The sequence below is a fragment of the Spermophilus citellus genome, assembly GCF_964194105.1.
Source record: "Spermophilus citellus genome assembly, chromosome: 1".
NCBI lineage: Eukaryota > Metazoa > Chordata > Mammalia > Rodentia > Sciuridae > Spermophilus > Spermophilus citellus.
Genome location: NC_138182.1, coordinates 84,780,251 through 84,787,171, shown reverse-complemented (window position 1 = coordinate 84,787,171; position 6,921 = coordinate 84,780,251). Strand labels below are relative to the sequence as shown.

Genomic DNA, 6,921 nt, shown 5'->3' with positions numbered 1-6,921 from the left:
ATGAGCCATTTCATTAGCATAAACTCAGGCATGGTCTGAGGGGCCCACCAAGGCAACACAGACACTCCTACCTCTCAGGAAATTCCAAGGTTTCAGACCCCAACCCCACCCCCAATGTTCCAGGAAATAGGGGAAATGACCAGCTACATTCTTTCTAATATAACAGTAAGTAATTGGAAGTTATTAAGAGTTTTGGACACAGTAGAGATGTGTAGAGCTTGTTCAATCCAGAAAAAGTTAATTTCAATATATACAGCACCTTAGCCAAACATGAAAAGAAAAGAAAAACTCCCTAAGAATACTATAGGCAATCCATAAAAAGAAATTGCAATCAAAGCCATGAGATTTCAAGGACTACACGAGGAAAACAAAAAGGGAACAATTCAGAGAGCAGAGACTTTTGACTAAAATATAATAACAAGTAGGGATTTATAATAAGATGGGAACTGAAAATTAAAAATACACTAAATGAGAAAATATATTTATTTTCCTGAAAGGAACCCAAAGTTTGTGATAGCATGGTTTTCACAACTTCAGAATCACGTGAGGCCCAAAGTTGGACGGTAGGGAAGTGTATTACTTAGCTTTAAGTTAATACAATGAAATAACTGAGGAAATGAACTCTATAAAAAGAAAAGGTTTTTATTTATTACTTAGCTTTAAGTTAATACAATGAAATAACTGAGGAAATTAACTCTATAAAAAGAAAAGGTTTATTTATCTCACAGTTTGGAGGTTCAAATCCAATATCAAGAGGCCCAATCAGTTTGGCCTCTGCTTGAGAGTGGCACAGCAATGACAGGAGCATATCAAAGTAAATGTCCTCACAAGTCAGGAAGCAGAGAGAAATAGAAGAACTGGGGTCTCTCAATCCCACTTGAGGTCATACCCCTAGCAGCCTCCTACTAGATCCCACCTCTCAAAGGTTCCAGTACCTCCAAATAACACCACCCTGAGGACCGAGCTTTTATATATAGATCTTTGCAGAGTGTTCTTCCAAACCATAGCAGAAAGCATGAAGGAAATTTGCACAAGATGTACTTTTCCACAGGAAAACTTAGCACCTGTCTTTAGAGATCCCATACAAGCCTTTAACTGCCAATTTCATTTTGAGATTTGTTATTGAAAAAAAAGTCTCAAAAATAAATAATCCCATTCTCTTCCAAATTACAATATTCTTAACTTCCACTTGTACAGATTGCAGCCACTGGCAGATGGCTCTGGAACGGAGTTTGGCAAAGAGGGGACAAGACCACAGTGTGTTTGGGAAGTAGAGTACGAGTCAAGGGAATGCTACACAAGGAAGAAAAAATGAAATATGAAATGTCTTTGGTTTCCAGCTTAGCTGACTGCATGGACAAATAGTGACCCCATTATCCAAGGCCATATATATTAGGGAGAGAAGCACATATAAAGGGAACGCTTATAAGTGGATCCTGAGACATCCACATGAAGATGGACAGGAAGCAATTAGAAAGACAAGTCTGAAGGTCAAGGGTCCATCATTGTCATATGTTTTTACTTACTTAAATGGAGACTCTTTAAATTTAAAACAGTCTCTTTCAACTAGAAGAAAGGTTGATATTGCAGGCTTAATTATTTGTATTAATATTTGTGTTCTAGTGAGTGGGCAAGTGGGAGGATGGGTAGATGGATGATTGGATGAATGAATAGTAGATAAAGTGTAGTAGCTAACACCTTTGTTTTTTTTTTACCTCTTTTGTTTATTATTAGTTGTTCAAAACATTACATAGCTCTTGACATATCATATTTCATACATTTGATTCAAGCAGATTATGAACTCCCATTTTTACCCCGTATACATAACACCTTTGTAATCAGCATTTTTTATCCAACTTAATACAATTTCTTTCTGGTATTCTGTCCCTAATATAACATTAGCCTGCCTTTCAATCTCTCAAATAAGGAATAAAACCGAAAATTAAACTTTATGAAATTCAACTTTTTTCCTAAGTTTCTTCCAAGCATTTATTCATGAGACATCTCACTTAATCTTCATAATGAACAAAAAAAAAATGGACCTGCAGACCCTGTTTTCACAACCAAGGAAAACCAAGGTGGGTAATGAAAGGTTTTCAGAATGAAAAGTGGATTGAGGAATTTAGAACTTACCTCCACAGCAAAAAGAGCAATGAATTCTTGATGTGGAGGAAGCCCATATCCCAGGCCTGGGAGAATTCTCCTGGAAGCCACCTAAGCCATTTTGCCTGCATCAGGGTATGGCCCACCTGTATTTTCTGGAAAAATGTCTGTGCTGCATTAAGAAACCTAAGAGGGCTTTCAAAATTTCCCCCAGCATTCTCCCCCTGATTCCTGCATCCCCAATATTTGTGGGATGGAAAATCACTGTTGCAACGAACCTAATGCTGGACTACTATATTTTATAATTGTCTGCACTTGTCATAGACTGTCTAGGCTGAAGAAAATTTATATAGAAAGAATATATCTCGACTGAACAAAGTAACAGATGGAAGCCTTGGACTGAGGGCTCTTGTCCACCTATCCCCAAGGAGATTTAATAGGATTCAGCATTTTTCTTTCTGGTAGTTCCTAATTTAAAACAAATCCAGCATGCATCTCTCCAGCCCATGGTTGTGTGCCAGGAAATTCCCTGGGTGCTGCAGGTACAAAAATGAACACATTTTAGTCCCTGTGCCCCAGAGTTTTATTGGACTCTCTCCCAGATCCCTGATCTCTACATACTTGGCTTGCAGACATGGCACCCTGTCCTCATGGAATTGAGAATCGACTTTGCATATAGGTAGGGGAGAGGTAGAGATGAAGATAGATGTTGCTCAAATAGTTCCACACATAGGCAAAAATCACAATTGTAACAGGGGCTAAAAGGAAAAGTGGCTGAATGTTAACGAGTCTTTAATGGGAATACCTGATAGATTAGGCTTCCCTACAGATTTGCCTGAGTTTGAAAGGATGAGTAGGGGGAAGGAGGTATGAAGCGATGCCCGTAGAAAAAAATACAGGGAAGGAACTTGGCAGAGGGTCCAGGAAATGAAAAGCAGGTCTATGCAACAAACCAGCAAGCAAGAAATGAATGGAGGGCTGGGGATGTGGCTCGGGCGGTGGCGTGCTCGCCTGGCATGCGTGCGGCCCGGGTTCCATCCTCAGCCCCGCATGCCAGCGGGGATGTTGTGCCCGCCGATAACTAAAGAATAAATGTTGAAATTCTCTCTCTCTCTACCTTTCTCTCTCTACCTCTCTCTACCTCTCAAAGAAAATAAAAAATAAAAATAAATTTAAAAAAAAGAAATGAATGGAGACGTCGGGAGCTGGGAACAAGGTAGTCCTTACAGAGCTTTAGAGGCCAATGAAAGTTTTGCTTTTGGGGTGAGTGATAGAATATTCTAATGAGATAAACATAACTGAGACCAGAGTAGAGGGAAGTCAAGGTGGATTTAGGGAGGCCATTAGAAGAGCATTGAGATGAGTTCAATGGGAAAGGATGGCCACTTGCCTAGGCAGTCAAGGAGAAAATGAAGAGAATTGGAATATAAAACTGAGTCTCCTTTTCTGTCTCCTCCCCCATCTATTCTTCTTCACTGCGTGTTGCTGCCACTGCTTGAGACTCCCTCTTTTCTTTCTTTTTTTCCAGTTTCAATGGACACTTTTATTGATTTAAAACAAATGGACACTTTTATTGATTTAATAAAATAGATCATCTCTGTTAATAGATCACCAATGGTTTCTCCCTAAAACTAGAATTTCATCACGTTTCCATGCCGAGGAGTGAACAGTGACAAGCTAATCACAACAAGCTACTTCACAAAAGAGAACTAAGCTGACACAGCTCACTTTGTTTTAACAGGCAAAATATAAATAGATGCGCTCTAGAATGCACAATGGTTTAGTCACTAAGAAATTTAAATGAGACCTTGAAGAACGTAGGCAAATCCAGGGTGCAGTAAAGATGAGCTGAGATGCCATGCAACTGTTTAAGGGATCCTGTGCTACATCTCTTGGCCACTAGCTGAATCTTGATGTGGGGGTAGGTTTTAGCTTAATGTCAAGTGGAGATGTGGAAAATGCTAAGATGACTTAGGGGCCATGCACAGGAAGCAAAAGGCAGGAAAAGTACTAAACATTGCTGACAGCATCCACTCCAGGAAGGACTTCACCTTCCAGGAGCTCCAAACTAGCACCACCACCAGTGCGCACATGGCTGACTTTATCCTTTGTTCCATTTGGCACAGCAAGTGGCCGTGTCTCCGCCACCTATGATGGGAATGCAGCCCCTGGAAGTGGCTTTCATCACCTCATCCATGAGTGCTTTGGTTCTCTGGGCAAAAGCGTCCCATTCAAAGACACCCACAGGTCCATTCCATATGATTTGCTTAGCCCAACCGACAGCTTCAGCATGTTTCTTGCTGCTCTCAGGACCACAGTCCAAGCCCAGCCACCCAGCAGGTATTCCAGAGGCCACAGTGTCTTGGCCAGTGTTGGCATTCTCATCAAACTTCTCATCAACAGGCAAGGTGATCTTCACGCCATTCTTCTCAGCTTTGGACATAAGGTCTTTGACAATCTTGGATCCCCCTTCATCAAACAGAGAAGTGCCGATCTCCATGTTGTTGAGCATCTTAAGGGAGGTTAAAGCCATTCCACCACCAATAATCACCTCATTGACTTTGTCCAGCGTATTATTGATCAGCTGGATCTTGTCTGCAACTTTAGCTCCACCTAAGATGGCCAGGAAAAGTTGCTCTGGGCTCTCTAAGGCCTTGGCAAAATAGTTCAGCTCCTTCTTCATCAAAAAAAAAAAACAACAACAAAAAAAAAAAAACAAAAAAAAAAAACACCAGCCTTCTGTGAAAGATTGACTCCCACCATGGAGCTCCATATGCAGCATCAAAAGCATCATTCACACAGACATCCCCTAGTTTAGAAAGTGAAGCTCAGAAAGATTCTACTTTGGCTGGCTTGGCTTTAACCTTGTTCCCAGAAGGATCTTCTCCCTTCCCTTCTTCCTCAACATGAAAGCAAAGGTTCTCCAGAAGGATAACAGACTCAAGCTGCTGGATTGGCACAAGCTTTCTCTACTTCTGGGCCCACACAGTCCTTCCAGATCAGAACATCCTTGCCCAGCAAATAGTTTAATTTTATAGCAACTGGTTCTAAGGAGTACTTGTCAGACATGGGAACTCCATCAGGCCAGTCCAGGTGAGCCCTCCACTTTTCTACCCTGGATGATGGCTACCACCTCCGATACATCAATTTCCGGTGCTGCCACCATCTTCATCCCACATTTATGCCTTGCTTGCAACTTTTCAGAAGTTCGCCCTCACCTTCACAGTAAGGCTGAAGATTTAGCATGGTGTTGAAGCCAAGGGGACCTCCCATCCCCAGCTAGCGCTCTGGCCTGCTGCCGCTCCCCAAACACACACTTACACTGATGGCTGGTCTCCACACACCTGCCTTTCCCTATGCTCCTCGTCTCTTTAAGAATTCCCTCACCTGCCTTCATGTGAATGACTCCTCTTCCTATTTAAATTTCAGTCCAAATGACTACACAGTGGCTTTCATAAAAGATTCTACTGATCACCGTCAGCAATCATAGACATACACAGACTCATGCATACACACATACGTGAACACACATGCAAATATGGACACATGGTCACTGCATCTGAATACTACCCTCCTGTTGATAACCACATCATTATGGAGTTTGCATTACACTGAGTTTTAATTGTTTGAATAGGAACAACACTACTTTTTTCTGAAAGTGCCCTAAATATGTGACATGATATGATCTTCATAAATATTTGAGAAGATCCCAGGGACAGAGAGGATGGAATCAAAGGAAGGAAAGAGAAAATGATTTAGCAGAGAGAATATAGTGCTCTCTGGAGTCAGAACAGAGGCCTCTGTACCCTCCATCACCCTACCTGTACACCTGAAGCACTAAATATCAACCTAAAAATTTGGAACTATTTTTCATTTATTGTTTTTTATAATTTAATTACAAACACTATAAACTTTATATCTTTCTTATTTTCCATTGCAATATAAGTCCCACTATGAGCTACAGGTCTTTCATATCCTGGTCTAGGCATCTGACCTTCATTATAACAATTGTAAAACATAGATACTCCTCAACTTATAATGGACTCACATCCCAATAAACCCATTATGACTTGAAAATATCATAAATGGAAAATGTGCTTAACATGCCTAATTCACTGAATGTCCCAGCTGAGCTGTCCCACACAGTAGAGTATCCCTGGTTTCCTCCCGGGAACATGAGGCTGACCAGGAGCTGTCCCCACAGAGCATTGCAAAGGAGGATCAGACCACATGGCACTACCCCAGGAAAATCTCCCAATTCCTAAGCCTATTTCTACTGAATAGTTTCTACTGAATGCACATCACTTTACTACCATTGTAAAATCCTAAATTGAAGCATTATTAAGCCAGATATTATATGTAATTATAAAATTATAAATTATAAAAATTATAAAATAAATGAATTGGATTAGCAACAGCTCAGTAACTAACCTGGGAGAAATTTCTCCATTTCCTGCAACTTCACTTACCCATTGTTGAGGAATCACCCCTTGAAAGGAGGTTAGGCACAGATTTACTCTCGGGAGGTTTCTGCTCTCATGTCATGGAGTAGTCTGGCTCCTGCAAATTTAACCACCACCGACAAGTGTGAGACTATCAGTTCAACTTTTACTGTCATGGGATAGCCTAACACTTGGGAACATTTAGGTGCTCTGGTTGTCATACCCTGCAACCAACAGAAGGGCTGGCAAGGATGGGCACAGAGCAGGGATCCACTGGGTGCATTTGCCCAGCTTGCTAGAGGTCACTGAGGGGCAGGAGGTGGGGCTTCCCACCAGGACAGAGTAGGAGGCAGGGGCTGGTGGATAAGCCAAACTC

General features: G+C 41.4%; 1 pseudogene across 1 annotated transcript; it reads right to left on the bottom strand.

The window, feature by feature from the left end:
* Positions 1–4,113: 4,113 nt before the first annotated feature.
* Positions 4,114–5,172, bottom strand: LOC308642012 (phosphoglycerate kinase 1-like; annotated as a pseudogene). Its single transcript has one exon. The product of its transcript is annotated as a phosphoglycerate kinase 1-like (transcript).
* Between the last annotated feature and the right edge of the window lie 1,749 nt (positions 5,173–6,921).